The 14194-nt window shown below is 37.7% G+C and overlaps 32 non-coding genes across 32 annotated transcripts; all 32 read right to left on the bottom strand.

Annotated features, from left to right (window-relative positions):
* Positions 1 to 23: 23 nt before the first annotated feature.
* Positions 24 to 142, bottom strand: LOC144846502 (5S ribosomal RNA). The gene has a single exon (XR_013613118.1). It is a non-coding gene; the product is annotated as a 5S ribosomal RNA (ribosomal RNA).
* A 118-nt stretch (positions 143 to 260) lies between these two features.
* Positions 261 to 379, bottom strand: LOC144846213 (5S ribosomal RNA). Its single transcript, XR_013612838.1, has one exon. It is a non-coding gene; the product is annotated as a 5S ribosomal RNA (ribosomal RNA).
* Positions 380 to 617: 238 nt separating this feature from the next.
* Positions 618 to 736, bottom strand: LOC144846888 (5S ribosomal RNA). Its single transcript, XR_013613468.1, has one exon. It is a non-coding gene; the product is annotated as a 5S ribosomal RNA (ribosomal RNA).
* A 583-nt stretch (positions 737 to 1319) lies between these two features.
* On the bottom strand, positions 1320 to 1438 carry LOC144846212 (5S ribosomal RNA). The gene has a single exon (XR_013612837.1). It is a non-coding gene; the product is annotated as a 5S ribosomal RNA (ribosomal RNA).
* Positions 1439 to 1556: 118 nt separating this feature from the next.
* LOC144846677 (5S ribosomal RNA) lies at positions 1557 to 1679 on the bottom strand. Its single transcript, XR_013613284.1, has one exon. It is a non-coding gene; the product is annotated as a 5S ribosomal RNA (ribosomal RNA).
* Positions 1680 to 1917: 238 nt separating this feature from the next.
* On the bottom strand, positions 1918 to 2036 carry LOC144846887 (5S ribosomal RNA). The gene has a single exon (XR_013613467.1). It is a non-coding gene; the product is annotated as a 5S ribosomal RNA (ribosomal RNA).
* Positions 2037 to 2618: 582 nt separating this feature from the next.
* Positions 2619 to 2737, bottom strand: LOC144847087 (5S ribosomal RNA). The gene has a single exon (XR_013613661.1). It is a non-coding gene; the product is annotated as a 5S ribosomal RNA (ribosomal RNA).
* Positions 2738 to 3319: 582 nt separating this feature from the next.
* Positions 3320 to 3438, bottom strand: LOC144846501 (5S ribosomal RNA). Its single transcript, XR_013613117.1, has one exon. It is a non-coding gene; the product is annotated as a 5S ribosomal RNA (ribosomal RNA).
* A 119-nt stretch (positions 3439 to 3557) lies between these two features.
* LOC144847028 (5S ribosomal RNA) lies at positions 3558 to 3676 on the bottom strand. Its single transcript, XR_013613603.1, has one exon. It is a non-coding gene; the product is annotated as a 5S ribosomal RNA (ribosomal RNA).
* Positions 3677 to 4259: 583 nt separating this feature from the next.
* Positions 4260 to 4378, bottom strand: LOC144846621 (5S ribosomal RNA). Its single transcript, XR_013613232.1, has one exon. It is a non-coding gene; the product is annotated as a 5S ribosomal RNA (ribosomal RNA).
* A 238-nt stretch (positions 4379 to 4616) lies between these two features.
* LOC144846886 (5S ribosomal RNA) lies at positions 4617 to 4735 on the bottom strand. Its single transcript, XR_013613466.1, has one exon. It is a non-coding gene; the product is annotated as a 5S ribosomal RNA (ribosomal RNA).
* Positions 4736 to 5318: 583 nt separating this feature from the next.
* LOC144846211 (5S ribosomal RNA) lies at positions 5319 to 5437 on the bottom strand. The gene has a single exon (XR_013612836.1). It is a non-coding gene; the product is annotated as a 5S ribosomal RNA (ribosomal RNA).
* Positions 5438 to 5555: 118 nt separating this feature from the next.
* Positions 5556 to 5678, bottom strand: LOC144846675 (5S ribosomal RNA). The gene has a single exon (XR_013613283.1). It is a non-coding gene; the product is annotated as a 5S ribosomal RNA (ribosomal RNA).
* Positions 5679 to 5916: 238 nt separating this feature from the next.
* Positions 5917 to 6035, bottom strand: LOC144846885 (5S ribosomal RNA). The gene has a single exon (XR_013613465.1). It is a non-coding gene; the product is annotated as a 5S ribosomal RNA (ribosomal RNA).
* Positions 6036 to 6618: 583 nt separating this feature from the next.
* On the bottom strand, positions 6619 to 6737 carry LOC144846210 (5S ribosomal RNA). The gene has a single exon (XR_013612835.1). It is a non-coding gene; the product is annotated as a 5S ribosomal RNA (ribosomal RNA).
* Positions 6738 to 6855: 118 nt separating this feature from the next.
* LOC144846674 (5S ribosomal RNA) lies at positions 6856 to 6978 on the bottom strand. The gene has a single exon (XR_013613282.1). It is a non-coding gene; the product is annotated as a 5S ribosomal RNA (ribosomal RNA).
* Positions 6979 to 7216: 238 nt separating this feature from the next.
* On the bottom strand, positions 7217 to 7335 carry LOC144846884 (5S ribosomal RNA). Its single transcript, XR_013613464.1, has one exon. It is a non-coding gene; the product is annotated as a 5S ribosomal RNA (ribosomal RNA).
* A 583-nt stretch (positions 7336 to 7918) lies between these two features.
* On the bottom strand, positions 7919 to 8037 carry LOC144846208 (5S ribosomal RNA). The gene has a single exon (XR_013612833.1). It is a non-coding gene; the product is annotated as a 5S ribosomal RNA (ribosomal RNA).
* A 118-nt stretch (positions 8038 to 8155) lies between these two features.
* LOC144846672 (5S ribosomal RNA) lies at positions 8156 to 8278 on the bottom strand. Its single transcript, XR_013613280.1, has one exon. It is a non-coding gene; the product is annotated as a 5S ribosomal RNA (ribosomal RNA).
* A 238-nt stretch (positions 8279 to 8516) lies between these two features.
* On the bottom strand, positions 8517 to 8635 carry LOC144846883 (5S ribosomal RNA). Its single transcript, XR_013613463.1, has one exon. It is a non-coding gene; the product is annotated as a 5S ribosomal RNA (ribosomal RNA).
* A 583-nt stretch (positions 8636 to 9218) lies between these two features.
* LOC144846207 (5S ribosomal RNA) lies at positions 9219 to 9337 on the bottom strand. Its single transcript, XR_013612832.1, has one exon. It is a non-coding gene; the product is annotated as a 5S ribosomal RNA (ribosomal RNA).
* Positions 9338 to 9455: 118 nt separating this feature from the next.
* On the bottom strand, positions 9456 to 9578 carry LOC144846671 (5S ribosomal RNA). Its single transcript, XR_013613279.1, has one exon. It is a non-coding gene; the product is annotated as a 5S ribosomal RNA (ribosomal RNA).
* A 238-nt stretch (positions 9579 to 9816) lies between these two features.
* Positions 9817 to 9935, bottom strand: LOC144846882 (5S ribosomal RNA). Its single transcript, XR_013613462.1, has one exon. It is a non-coding gene; the product is annotated as a 5S ribosomal RNA (ribosomal RNA).
* Positions 9936 to 10518: 583 nt separating this feature from the next.
* On the bottom strand, positions 10519 to 10637 carry LOC144846206 (5S ribosomal RNA). The gene has a single exon (XR_013612831.1). It is a non-coding gene; the product is annotated as a 5S ribosomal RNA (ribosomal RNA).
* A 118-nt stretch (positions 10638 to 10755) lies between these two features.
* Positions 10756 to 10878, bottom strand: LOC144846670 (5S ribosomal RNA). Its single transcript, XR_013613278.1, has one exon. It is a non-coding gene; the product is annotated as a 5S ribosomal RNA (ribosomal RNA).
* A 238-nt stretch (positions 10879 to 11116) lies between these two features.
* On the bottom strand, positions 11117 to 11235 carry LOC144846880 (5S ribosomal RNA). Its single transcript, XR_013613460.1, has one exon. It is a non-coding gene; the product is annotated as a 5S ribosomal RNA (ribosomal RNA).
* A 583-nt stretch (positions 11236 to 11818) lies between these two features.
* On the bottom strand, positions 11819 to 11937 carry LOC144846204 (5S ribosomal RNA). The gene has a single exon (XR_013612830.1). It is a non-coding gene; the product is annotated as a 5S ribosomal RNA (ribosomal RNA).
* Positions 11938 to 12055: 118 nt separating this feature from the next.
* On the bottom strand, positions 12056 to 12178 carry LOC144846669 (5S ribosomal RNA). Its single transcript, XR_013613277.1, has one exon. It is a non-coding gene; the product is annotated as a 5S ribosomal RNA (ribosomal RNA).
* A 238-nt stretch (positions 12179 to 12416) lies between these two features.
* On the bottom strand, positions 12417 to 12535 carry LOC144846879 (5S ribosomal RNA). Its single transcript, XR_013613459.1, has one exon. It is a non-coding gene; the product is annotated as a 5S ribosomal RNA (ribosomal RNA).
* A 582-nt stretch (positions 12536 to 13117) lies between these two features.
* LOC144847085 (5S ribosomal RNA) lies at positions 13118 to 13236 on the bottom strand. Its single transcript, XR_013613659.1, has one exon. It is a non-coding gene; the product is annotated as a 5S ribosomal RNA (ribosomal RNA).
* A 583-nt stretch (positions 13237 to 13819) lies between these two features.
* LOC144846203 (5S ribosomal RNA) lies at positions 13820 to 13938 on the bottom strand. Its single transcript, XR_013612829.1, has one exon. It is a non-coding gene; the product is annotated as a 5S ribosomal RNA (ribosomal RNA).
* A 118-nt stretch (positions 13939 to 14056) lies between these two features.
* Positions 14057 to 14179, bottom strand: LOC144846668 (5S ribosomal RNA). Its single transcript, XR_013613276.1, has one exon. It is a non-coding gene; the product is annotated as a 5S ribosomal RNA (ribosomal RNA).
* Between the last annotated feature and the right edge of the window lie 15 nt (positions 14180 to 14194).

The following is a 14194-nucleotide window of genomic DNA, read 5'->3' as shown; positions in this document are numbered from 1 at the left end:
AATTTTAAAAAAAGTTAAACATAGGTCTACGACACCAGGTATTCCCAGGCGGTCTCCCATCCAAGTACTAACCAGGCCCGACGTTGTTTAACTGCGGTGATCGGACGAGAACCAGTGTTTTCAACGTGGTATGGTTGTAGACATTCGGTTACTTGCGGTTCAAGATTATACCTTAGATAGATCTTATTGTTACTGTCATAAAAACATAATTGAAAGGTAAAACAAATTTTGTTTAGTATAATTTAAAAAAGTTAAACATAGGTCTACGACACCAGGTATTCCCAGGCGGTCTCCCATCCAAGTACTAACCAGGCCCGACGTTGTTTAACTGCGGTGATCGGACGAGAACCGGTGTTTTCAACGTGGTATGGTTGTAGACATTCGCTAACTTGCGGTTCAAGATTATAGAGATCTTATAGTCACTGTCTTAATCTCTACAAACACATATATCCTATAACCTAATACTTTTGGAATTTATTATAGAACATTTTCTAGGATTCAAATTAGCAGCTGCTGAAACCATGACTTTGGTATTTGCACACACTTCTGTTCAAGAAACACATAATTGAAAGGTAAAATAAACTTTGTTTAGTATAATTTAAAAAAAGTTAAACATAGGTCTACGACACCAGGTATTCCCAGGCGGTCTCCCATCCAAGTACTAACCAGGCCCGACGTTGTTTAACTGCGGTGATCGGACGAGAACCGGTGTTGTCAACGTGGTATGGTCGTAGACATTCGGTTACTGGGTTGGGCGTTTTTTAATTAATAAAAAGACAATATAAAAGAAACAATAACACTGTACAAAGAAGCATAACACAATAGCGGCATGTACAAAAGCTTCAGGCCGCTTTGTTGCTAAGAAGCTAACGCGCACACAAGTGGACGCCCGCGTAGTACAGTGACGTTTGTACGGTCACCACAGCAGCAACATACAACAACAAACATGTCTTTGAACAACAACTTGTTTAACTTCAATGATCGGACGAGAACCGTTGTTTTCAAGGCAGTTTAGTTGAAAAACTTTCGATTAACTTCGGTTACAGTTTGAATTTATTTACTTATACTATCATCAACAGTATAAACACATTTTGTCAAAATGTAAACATTTAAAAAAGACTATATTTTAGGATTATTAAAAAGATAAACACAGGTGTACGACACCAGATATTCCCAGGCAACCTGGTACGGTTGTAGACATTCGGTTACTTGCGGTTCAAGATTATACCTTAGATAGATCTTATAGTTACTGTCATAAAAACATAATTGAAAGGTAAAATAAACTTTGTTTAGTATAATTTAAAAAAAAGTTAAACATAGGTCTACGACACCAGGTATTCCCAGGCGGTCTCCCATCCAAGTACTAACCAGGCCCGACGTTGTTTAACTGCGGTGATCGGACGAGAACCGGTGTTTTCAACGTGGTATGGTTGTAGACATTCGGTTACTTGCGGTTCAAGATTATACCTTAGATAGATCTTATTGTTACTGTCATAAAAACATAATTGAAAGGTAAAACAAATTTTGTTTAGTATAATTTAAAAAAGTTAAACATAGGTCTACGACACCAGGTAGCCATTCCCAGGCGGTCTCCCATCCAAGTACTAACCAGGCCCGACGTTGTTTAACTGCGGTGATCGGACGAGAACCGGTGTTTTCAACGTGGTATGGTTGTAGACATTCGCTAACTTGCGGTTCAAGATTATAGAGATCTTATAGTCACTGTCTTAATCTCTACAAACACATATATCCTATAACCTAATACTTTTGGAATTTATTATAGAACATTTTCTAGGATTCAAATTAGCAGCTGCTGAAACCATGACTTTGGTATTTGCACACACTTCTGTTCAAGAAACACATAATTGAAAGGTAAAATAAACTTTGTTTAGTATAATTTAAAAAAAGTTAAACATAGGTCTACGACACCAGGTATTCCCAGGCGGTCTCCCATCCAAGTACTAACCAGGCCCGACGTTGTTTAACTGCGGTGATCGGACGAGAACCGGTGTTGTCAACGTGGTATGGTCGTAGACATTCGGTTACTGAGTTGGGCGTTTTTTAATTAATAAAAAGACAATATAAAAGAAACAATAACACTGTACAAAGAAGCATAACACAATAGCGGCATGTACAAACGCTTCAGGCCGCTTTGTTGCTAAGAAGCAAACGCGCACACAAGTGGACGCCCGCGTAGTACAGTGACGTTTGTACGGTCACCACAGCAGCAACATACAACAACAAACATGTCTTTGAACAACAACTTGTTTAACTTCAATGATCGGACGAGAACCGTTGTTTTCAAGGCAGTTTAGTTGAAAAACTTTCGATTAACTTCGGTTACAGTTTGAATTTATTTACTTATACTATCATCAACAGTATAAACACATTTGTCAAAATCTAAACATTTAAAAAAGACTATATTTTAGGATTATTAAAAAGATAAACACAGGTGTACGACACCAGATATTCCCAGGCAACCTGGTACGGTTGTAGACATTCGGTTACTTGCGGTTCAAGATTATACCTTAGATAGATCTTATAGTTACTGTCATAAAAACATAATTGAAAGGTAAAATAAACTTTGTTTAGTATAATTTAAAAAAAAGTTAAACATAGGTCTACGACACCAGGTATTCCCAGGCGGTCTCCCATCCAAGTACTAACCAGGCCCGACGTTGTTTAACTGCGGTGATCGGACGAGAACCAGTGTTGTCAACGTGGTATGGTCGTAGACATTCGGTTACTGAGTTGGGCGTTTTTTAATTAATAAAAAGACAATATAAAAGAAACAATAACACTGTACAAAGAAGCATAACACAATAGCGGCATGTACAAACGCTTCAGGCCGCTTTGTTGCTAAGAAGCAAACGCGCACACAAGTGGACGCCCGCGTAGTACAGTGACGTTTGTACGGTCACCACAGCAGCAACATACAACAACAAACATGTCTTTGAACAACAACTTGTTTAACTTCAATGATCGGACGAGAACCGTTGTTTTCAAGGCAGTTTAGTTGAAAAACTTTCGATTAACTTCGGTTACAGTTTGAATTTATTTACTTATACTATCATCAACAGTATAAACACATTTGTCAAAATCTAAACATTTAAAAAAGACTATATTTTAGGATTATTAAAAAGATAAACACAGGTGTACGACACCAGATATTCCCAGGCAACCTGGTACGGTTGTAGACATTCGGTTACTTGCGGTTCAAGATTATACCTTAGATAGATCTTATAGTTACTGTCATAAAAACATAATTGAAAGGTAAAATAAACTTTGTTTAGTATAATTTTAAAAAAAGTTAAACATAGGTCTACGACACCAGGTATTCCCAGGCGGTCTCCCATCCAAGTACTAACCAGGCCCGACGTTGTTTAACTGCGGTGATCGGACGAGAACCAGTGTTTTCAACGTGGTATGGTTGTAGACATTCGGTTACTTGCGGTTCAAGATTATACCTTAGATAGATCTTATTGTTACTGTCATAAAAACATAATTGAAAGGTAAAACAAATTTTGTTTAGTATAATTTAAAAAAAGTTAAACATAGGTCTACGACACCAGGTATTCCCAGGCGGTCTCCCATCCAAGTACTAACCAGGCCCGACGTTGTTTAACTGCGGTGATCAGACGAGAACCGGTGTTGTCAACGTGGTATGGTCGTAGACATTCGGTTACTGAGTTGGGCGTTTTTTAATTAATAAAAAGACAATATAAAAGAAACAATAACACTGTACAAAGAAGCATAACACAATAGCGGCATGTACAAAAGCTTCAGGCCGCTTTGTTGCTAAGAAGCTAACGCGCACACAAGTGGACGCCCGCGTAGTACAGTGACGTTTGTACGGTCACCACAGCAGCAACATACAACAACAAACATGTCTTTGAACAACAACTTGTTTAACTTCAATGATCGGACGAGAACCGTTGTTTTCAAGGCAGTTTAGTTGAAAAACTTTCGATTAACTTCGGTTACAGTTTGAATTTATTTACTTATACTATCATCAACAGTATAAACACATTTTGTCAAAATCTAAACATTTAAAAAAGACTATATTTTAGGATTATTAAAAAGATAAACACAGGTGTACGACACCAGATATTCCCAGGCAACCTGGTACGGTTGTAGACATTCGGTTACTTGCGGTTCAAGATTATACCTTAGATAGATCTTATAGTTACTGTCATAAAAACATAATTGAAAGGTAAAATAAACTTTGTTTAGTATAATTTAAAAAAAAGTTAAACATAGGTCTAAGACACCAGGTATTCCCAGGCGGTCTCCCATCCAAGTACTAACCAGGCCCGACGTTGTTTAACTGCGGTGATCGGACGAGAACCGGTGTTTTCAACGTGGTATGGTTGTAGACATTCGCTAACTTGCGGTTCAAGATTATAGAGATCTTATAGTCACTGTCTTAATCTCTACAAACACATATATCCTATAACCTAATACTTTTGGAATTTATTATAGAACATTTTCTAGGATTCAAATTAGCAGCTGCTGAAACCATGACTTTGGTATTTGCACACACTTCTGTTCAAGAAACACATAATTGAAAGGTAAAATAAACTTTGTTTAGTATAATTTAAAAAAAGTTAAACATAGGTCTACGACACCAGGTATTCCCAGGCGGTCTCCCATCCAAGTACTAACCAGGCCCGACGTTGTTTAACTGCGGTGATCGGACGAGAACCGGTGTTGTCAACGTGGTATGGTCGTAGACATTCGGTTACTGAGTTGGGCGTTTTTTAATTAATAAAAAGACAATATAAAAGAAACAATAACACTGTACAAAGAAGCATAACACAATAGCGGCATGTACAAAAGCTTCAGGCCGCTTTGTTGCTAAGAAGCTAACGCGCACACAAGTGGACGCCCGCGTAGTACAGTGACGTTTGTACGGTCACCACAGCAGCAACATACAACAACAAACATGTCTTTGAACAACAACTTGTTTAACTTCAATGATCGGACGAGAACCGTTGTTTTCAAGGCAGTTTAGTTGAAAAACTTTCGATTAACTTCGGTTACAGTTTGAATTTATTTACTTATACTATCATCAACAGTATAAACACATTTTGTCAAAATGTAAACATTTAAAAAAGACTATATTTTAGGATTATTAAAAAGATAAACACAGGTGTACGACACCAGATATTCCCAGGCAACCTGGTACGGTTGTAGACATTCGGTTACTTGCGGTTCAAGATTATACCTTAGATAGATCTTATAGTTACTGTCATAAAAACATAATTGAAAGGTAAAATAAACTTTGTTTAGTATAATTTAAAAAAAAGTTAAACATAGGTCTACGACACCAGGTATTCCCAGGCGGTCTCCCATCCAAGTACTAACCAGGCCCGACGTTGTTTAACTGCGGTGATCGGACGAGAACCGGTGTTTTCAACGTGGTATGGTTGTAGACATTCGGTTACTTGCGGTTCAAGATTATACCTTAGATAGATCTTATTGTTACTGTCATAAAAACATAATTGAAAGGTAAAACAAATTTTGTTTAGTATAATTTAAAAAAGTTAAACATAGGTCTACGACACCAGGTAGCCATTCCCAGGCGGTCTCCCATCCAAGTACTAACCAGGCCCGACGTTGTTTAACTGCGGTGATCGGACGAGAACCGGTGTTTTCAACGTGGTATGGTTGTAGACATTCGCTAACTTGCGGTTCAAGATTATAGAGATCTTATAGTCACTGTCTTAATCTCTACAAACACATATATCCTATAACCTAATACTTTTGGAATTTATTATAGAACATTTTCTAGGATTCAAATTAGCAGCTGCTGAAACCATGACTTTGGTATTTGCACACACTTCTGTTCAAGAAACACATAATTGAAAGGTAAAATAAACTTTGTTTAGTATAATTTAAAAAAAGTTAAACATAGGTCTACGACACCAGGTATTCCCAGGCGGTCTCCCATCCAAGTACTAACCAGGCCCGACGTTGTTTAACTGCGGTGATCGGACGAGAACCGGTGTTGTCAACGTGGTATGGTCGTAGACATTCGGTTACTGAGTTGGGCGTTTTTTAATTAATAAAAAGACAATATAAAAGAAACAATAACACTGTACAAAGAAGCATAACACAATAGCGGCATGTACAAAAGCTTCAGGCCGCTTTGTTGCTAAGAAGCTAACGCGCACACAAGTGGACGCCCGCGTAGTACAGTGACGTTTGTACGGTCACCACAGCAGCAACATACAACAACAAACATGTCTTTGAACAACAACTTGTTTAACTTCAATGATCGGACGAGAACCGTTGTTTTCAAGGCAGTTTAGTTGAAAAACTTTCGATTAACTTCGGTTACAGTTTGAATTTATTTACTTATACTATCATCAACAGTATAAACACATTTTGTCAAAATGTAAACATTTAAAAAAGACTATATTTTAGGATTATTAAAAAGATAAACACAGGTGTACGACACCAGATATTCCCAGGCAACCTGGTACGGTTGTAGACATTCGGTTACTTGCGGTTCAAGATTATACCTTAGATAGATCTTATAGTTACTGTCATAAAAACATAATTGAAAGGTAAAATAAACTTTGTTTAGTATAATTTAAAAAAAAGTTAAACATAGGTCTACGACACCAGGTATTCCCAGGCGGTCTCCCATCCAAGTACTAACCAGGCCCGACGTTGTTTAACTGCGGTGATCGGACGAGAACCGGTGTTTTCAACGTGGTATGGTTGTAGACATTCGGTTACTTGCGGTTCAAGATTATACCTTAGATAGATCTTATTGTTACTGTCATAAAAACATAATTGAAAGGTAAAACAAATTTTGTTTAGTATAATTTAAAAAAGTTAAACATAGGTCTACGACACCAGGTAGCCATTCCCAGGCGGTCTCCCATCCAAGTACTAACCAGGCCCGACGTTGTTTAACTGCGGTGATCGGACGAGAACCGGTGTTTTCAACGTGGTATGGTTGTAGACATTCGCTAACTTGCGGTTCAAGATTATAGAGATCTTATAGTCACTGTCTTAATCTCTACAAACACATATATCCTATAACCTAATACTTTTGGAATTTATTATAGAACATTTTCTAGGATTCAAATTAGCAGCTGCTGAAACCATGACTTTGGTATTTGCACACACTTCTGTTCAAGAAACACATAATTGAAAGGTAAAATAAACTTTGTTTAGTATAATTTAAAAAAAGTTAAACATAGGTCTACGACACCAGGTATTCCCAGGCGGTCTCCCATCCAAGTACTAACCAGGCCCGACGTTGTTTAACTGCGGTGATCGGACGAGAACCGGTGTTGTCAACGTGGTATGGTCGTAGACATTCGGTTACTGAGTTGGGCGTTTTTTAATTAATAAAAAGACAATATAAAAGAAACAATAACACTGTACAAAGAAGCATAACACAATAGCGGCATGTACAAAAGCTTCAGGCCGCTTTGTTGCTAAGAAGCTAACGCGCACACAAGTGGACGCCCGCGTAGTACAGTGACGTTTGTACGGTCACCACAGCAGCAACATACAACAACAAACATGTCTTTGAACAACAACTTGTTTAACTTCAATGATCGGACGAGAACCGTTGTTTTCAAGGCAGTTTAGTTGAAAAACTTTCGATTAACTTCGGTTACAGTTTGAATTTATTTACTTATACTATCATCAACAGTATAAACACATTTTGTCAAAATGTAAACATTTAAAAAAGACTATATTTTAGGATTATTAAAAAGATAAACACAGGTGTACGACACCAGATATTCCCAGGCAACCTGGTACGGTTGTAGACATTCGGTTACTTGCGGTTCAAGATTATACCTTAGATAGATCTTATAGTTACTGTCATAAAAACATAATTGAAAGGTAAAATAAACTTTGTTTAGTATAATTTAAAAAAAAGTTAAACATAGGTCTACGACACCAGGTATTCCCAGGCGGTCTCCCATCCAAGTACTAACCAGGCCCGACGTTGTTTAACTGCGGTGATCGGACGAGAACCGGTGTTTTCAACGTGGTATGGTTGTAGACATTCGGTTACTTGCGGTTCAAGATTATACCTTAGATAGATCTTATTGTTACTGTCATAAAAACATAATTGAAAGGTAAAACAAATTTTGTTTAGTATAATTTAAAAAAGTTAAACATAGGTCTACGACACCAGGTAGCCATTCCCAGGCGGTCTCCCATCCAAGTACTAACCAGGCCCGACGTTGTTTAACTGCGGTGATCGGACGAGAACCGGTGTTTTCAACGTGGTATGGTTGTAGACATTCGCTAACTTGCGGTTCAAGATTATAGAGATCTTATAGTCACTGTCTTAATCTCTACAAACACATATATCCTATAACCTAATACTTTTGGAATTTATTATAGAACATTTTCTAGGATTCAAATTAGCAGCTGCTGAAACCATGACTTTGGTATTTGCACACACTTCTGTTCAAGAAACACATAATTGAAAGGTAAAATAAACTTTGTTTAGTATAATTTAAAAAAAGTTAAACATAGGTCTACGACACCAGGTATTCCCAGGCGGTCTCCCATCCAAGTACTAACCAGGCCCGACGTTGTTTAACTGCGGTGATCGGACGAGAACCGGTGTTGTCAACGTGGTATGGTCGTAGACATTCGGTTACTGAGTTGGGCGTTTTTTAATTAATAAAAAGACAATATAAAAGAAACAATAACACTGTACAAAGAAGCATAACACAATAGCGGCATGTACAAACGCTTCAGGCCGCTTTGTTGCTAAGAAGCAAACGCGCACACAAGTGGACGCCCGCGTAGTACAGTGACGTTTGTACGGTCACCACAGCAGCAACATACAACAACAAACATGTCTTTGAACAACAACTTGTTTAACTTCAATGATCGGACGAGAACCGTTGTTTTCAAGGCAGTTTAGTTGAAAAACTTTCGATTAACTTCGGTTACAGTTTGAATTTATTTACTTATACTATCATCAACAGTATAAACACATTTTGTCAAAATGTAAACATTTAAAAAAGACTATATTTTAGGATTATTAAAAAGATAAACACAGGTGTACGACACCAGATATTCCCAGGCAACCTGGTACGGTTGTAGACATTCGGTTACTTGCGGTTCAAGATTATACCTTAGATAGATCTTATAGTTACTGTCATAAAAACATAATTGAAAGGTAAAATAAACTTTGTTTAGTATAATTTAAAAAAAAGTTAAACATAGGTCTACGACACCAGGTATTCCCAGGCGGTCTCCCATCCAAGTACTAACCAGGCCCGACGTTGTTTAACTGCGGTGATCGGACGAGAACCGGTGTTTTCAACGTGGTATGGTTGTAGACATTCGGTTACTTGCGGTTCAAGATTATACCTTAGATAGATCTTATTGTTACTGTCATAAAAACATAATTGAAAGGTAAAACAAATTTTGTTTAGTATAATTTAAAAAAGTTAAACATAGGTCTACGACACCAGGTAGCCATTCCCAGGCGGTCTCCCATCCAAGTACTAACCAGGCCCGACGTTGTTTAACTGCGGTGATCGGACGAGAACCGGTGTTTTCAACGTGGTATGGTTGTAGACATTCGCTAACTTGCGGTTCAAGATTATAGAGATCTTATAGTCACTGTCTTAATCTCTACAAACACATATATCCTATAACCTAATACTTTTGGAATTTATTATAGAACATTTTCTAGGATTCAAATTAGCAGCTGCTGAAACCATGACTTTGGTATTTGCACACACTTCTGTTCAAGAAACACATAATTGAAAGGTAAAATAAACTTTGTTTAGTATAATTTAAAAAAAGTTAAACATAGGTCTACGACACCAGGTATTCCCAGGCGGTCTCCCATCCAAGTACTAACCAGGCCCGACGTTGTTTAACTGCGGTGATCGGACGAGAACCGGTGTTGTCAACGTGGTATGGTCGTAGACATTCGGTTACTGAGTTGGGCGTTTTTTAATTAATAAAAAGACAATATAAAAGAAACAATAACACTGTACAAAGAAGCATAACACAATAGCGGCATGTACAAAAGCTTCAGGCCGCTTTGTTGCTAAGAAGCTAACGCGCACACAAGTGGACGCCCGCGTAGTACAGTGACGTTTGTACGGTCACCACAGCAGCAACATACAACAACAAACATGTCTTTGAACAACAACTTGTTTAACTTCAATGATCGGACGAGAACCGTTGTTTTCAAGGCAGTTTAGTTGAAAAACTTTCGATTAACTTCGGTTACAGTTTGAATTTATTTACTTATACTATCATCAACAGTATAAACACATTTTGTCAAAATGTAAACATTTAAAAAAGACTATATTTTAGGATTATTAAAAAGATAAACACAGGTGTACGACACCAGATATTCCCAGGCAACCTGGTACGGTTGTAGACATTCGGTTACTTGCGGTTCAAGATTATACCTTAGATAGATCTTATAGTTACTGTCATAAAAACATAATTGAAAGGTAAAATAAACTTTGTTTAGTATAATTTAAAAAAAAGTTAAACATAGGTCTACGACACCAGGTATTCCCAGGCGGTCTCCCATCCAAGTACTAACCAGGCCCGACGTTGTTTAACTGCGGTGATCGGACGAGAACCGGTGTTTTCAACGTGGTATGGTTGTAGACATTCGGTTACTTGCGGTTCAAGATTATACCTTAGATAGATCTTATTGTTACTGTCATAAAAACATAATTGAAAGGTAAAACAAATTTTGTTTAGTATAATTTAAAAAAGTTAAACATAGGTCTACGACACCAGGTAGCCATTCCCAGGCGGTCTCCCATCCAAGTACTAACCAGGCCCGACGTTGTTTAACTGCGGTGATCGGACGAGAACCGGTGTTTTCAACGTGGTATGGTTGTAGACATTCGCTAACTTGCGGTTCAAGATTATAGAGATCTTATAGTCACTGTCTTAATCTCTACAAACACATATATCCTATAACCTAATACTTTTGGAATTTATTATAGAACATTTTCTAGGATTCAAATTAGCAGCTGCTGAAACCATGACTTTGGTATTTGCACACACTTCTGTTCAAGAAACACATAATTGAAAGGTAAAATAAACTTTGTTTAGTATAATTTAAAAAAAGTTAAACATAGGTCTACGACACCAGGTATTCCCAGGCGGTCTCCCATCCAAGTACTAACCAGGCCCGACGTTGTTTAACTGCGGTGATCGGACGAGAACCGGTGTTGTCAACGTGGTATGGTCGTAGACATTCGGTTACTGAGTTGGGCGTTTTTTAATTAATAAAAAGACAATATAAAAGAAACAATAACACTGTACAAAGAAGCATAACACAATAGCGGCATGTACAAAAGCTTCAGGCCGCTTTGTTGCTAAGAAGCTAACGCGCACACAAGTGGACGCCCGCGTAGTACAGTGACGTTTGTACGGTCACCACAGCAGCAACATACAACAACAAACATGTCTTTGAACAACAACTTGTTTAACTTCAATGATCGGACGAGAACCGTTGTTTTCAAGGCAGTTTAGTTGAAAAACTTTCGATTAACTTCGGTTACAGTTTGAATTTATTTACTTATACTATCATCAACAGTATAAACACATTTTGTCAAAATGTAAACATTTAAAAAAGACTATATTTTAGGATTATTAAAAAGATAAACACAGGTGTACGACACCAGATATTCCCAGGCAACCTGGTACGGTTGTAGACATTCGGTTACTTGCGGTTCAAGATTATACCTTAGATAGATCTTATAGTTACTGTCATAAAAACATAATTGAAAGGTAAAATAAACTTTGTTTAGTATAATTTAAAAAAAAGTTAAACATAGGTCTACGACACCAGGTATTCCCAGGCGGTCTCCCATCCAAGTACTAACCAGGCCCGACGTTGTTTAACTGCGGTGATCGGACGAGAACCGGTGTTTTCAACGTGGTATGGTTGTAGACATTCGGTTACTTGCGGTTCAAGATTATACCTTAGATAGATCTTATTGTTACTGTCATAAAAACATAATTGAAAGGTAAAACAAATTTTGTTTAGTATAATTTAAAAAAGTTAAACATAGGTCTACGACACCAGGTAGCCATTCCCAGGCGGTCTCCCATCCAAGTACTAACCAGGCCCGACGTTGTTTAACTGCGGTGATCGGACGAGAACCGGTGTTTTCAACGTGGTATGGTTGTAGACATTCGCTAACTTGCGGTTCAAGATTATAGAGATCTTATAGTCACTGTCTTAATCTCTACAAACACATATATCCTATAACCTAATACTTTTGGAATTTATTATAGAACATTTTCTAGGATTCAAATTAGCAGCTGCTGAAACCATGACTTTGGTATTTGCACACACTTCTGTTCAAGAAACACATAATTGAAAGGTAAAATAAACTTTGTTTAGTATAATTTAAAAAAAGTTAAACATAGGTCTACGACACCAGGTATTCCCAGGCGGTCTCCCATCCAAGTACTAACCAGGCCCGACGTTGTTTAACTGCGGTGATCGGACGAGAACCGGTGTTGTCAACGTGGTATGGTCGTAGACATTCGGTTACTGAGTTGGGCGTTTTTTAATTAATAAAAAGACAATATAAAAGAAACAATAACACTGTACAAAGAAGCATAACACAATAGCGGCATGTACAAACGCTTCAGGCCGCTTTGTTGCTAAGAAGCAAACGCGCACACAAGTGGACGCCCGCGTAGTACAGTGACGTTTGTACGGTCACCACAGCAGCAACATACAACAACAAACATGTCTTTGAACAACAACTTGTTTAACTTCAATGATCGGACGAGAACCGTTGTTTTCAAGGCAGTTTAGTTGAAAAACTTTCGATTAACTTCGGTTACAGTTTGAATTTATTTACTTATACTATCATCAACAGTATAAACACATTTGTCAAAATCTAAACATTTAAAAAAGACTATATTTTAGGATTATTAAAAAGATAAACACAGGTGTACGACACCAGATATTCCCAGGCAACCTGGTACGGTTGTAGACATTCGGTTACTTGCGGTTCAAGATTATACCTTAGATAGATCTTATAGTTACTGTCATAAAAACATAATTGAAAGGTAAAATAAACTTTGTTTAGTATAATTTAAAAAAAAGTTAAACATAGGTCTACGACACCAGGTATTCCCAGGCGGTCTCCCATCCAAGTACTAACCAGGCCCGACGTTGTTTAACTGCGGTGATCGGACGAGAACCAGTGTTGTCAACGTGGTATGGTCGTAGACATTCGGTTACTGAGTTGGGCGTTTTTTAATTAATAAAAAGACAATATAAAAGAAACAATAACACTGTACAAAGAAGCATAACACAATAGCGGCATGTACAAACGCTTCAGGCCGCTTTGTTGCTAAGAAGCAAACGCGCACACAAGTGGACGCCCGCGTAGTACAGTGACGTTTGTACGGTCACCACAGCAGCAACATACAACAACAAACATGTCTTTGAACAACAACTTGTTTAACTTCAATGATCGGACGAGAACCGTTGTTTTCAAGGCAGTTTAGTTGAAAAACTTTCGATTAACTTCGGTTACAGTTTGAATTTATTTACTTATACTATCATCAACAGTATAAACACATTTTGTCAAAATGTAAACATTTAAAAAAGACTATATTTTAGGATTATTAAAAAGATAAACACAGGTGTACGACACCAGATATTCCCAGGCAACCTGGTACGGTTGTAGACATTCGGTTACTTGCGGTTCAAGATTATACCTTAGATAGATCTTATAGTTACTGTCATAAAAACATAATTGAAAGGTAAAATAAACTTTGTTTAGTATAATTTTAAAAAAAGTTAAACATAGGTCTACGACACCAGGTATTCCCAGGCGGTCTCCCATCCAAGTACTAACCAGGCCCGACGTTGTTTAACTGCGGTGATCGGACGAGAACCGGTGTTTTCAACGTGGTATGGTTGTAGACATTCGGTTACTTGCGGTTCAAGATTATACCTTAGATAGATCTTATTGTTACTGTCATAAAAACATAATTGAAAGGTAAAACAAATTTTGTTTAGTATAATTTAAAAAAGTTAAACATAGGTCTACGACACCAGGTAGCCATTCCCAGGCGGTCTCCCATCCAAGTACTAACCAGGCCCGACGTTGTTTAACTGCGGTGATCGGACGAGAACCGGTGTTTTCAACGTGGTATGGTTGTAGACATTCGCTAACTTGCG

This window comes from Antedon bifida, chromosome 6, assembly GCF_963402885.1.
Source record: "Antedon bifida chromosome 6, ecAntBifi1.1, whole genome shotgun sequence".
NCBI classification, from domain to species: domain Eukaryota; kingdom Metazoa; phylum Echinodermata; class Crinoidea; order Comatulida; family Antedonidae; genus Antedon; species Antedon bifida.
This window is presented reverse-complemented; position numbering and strand designations above follow the sequence as displayed.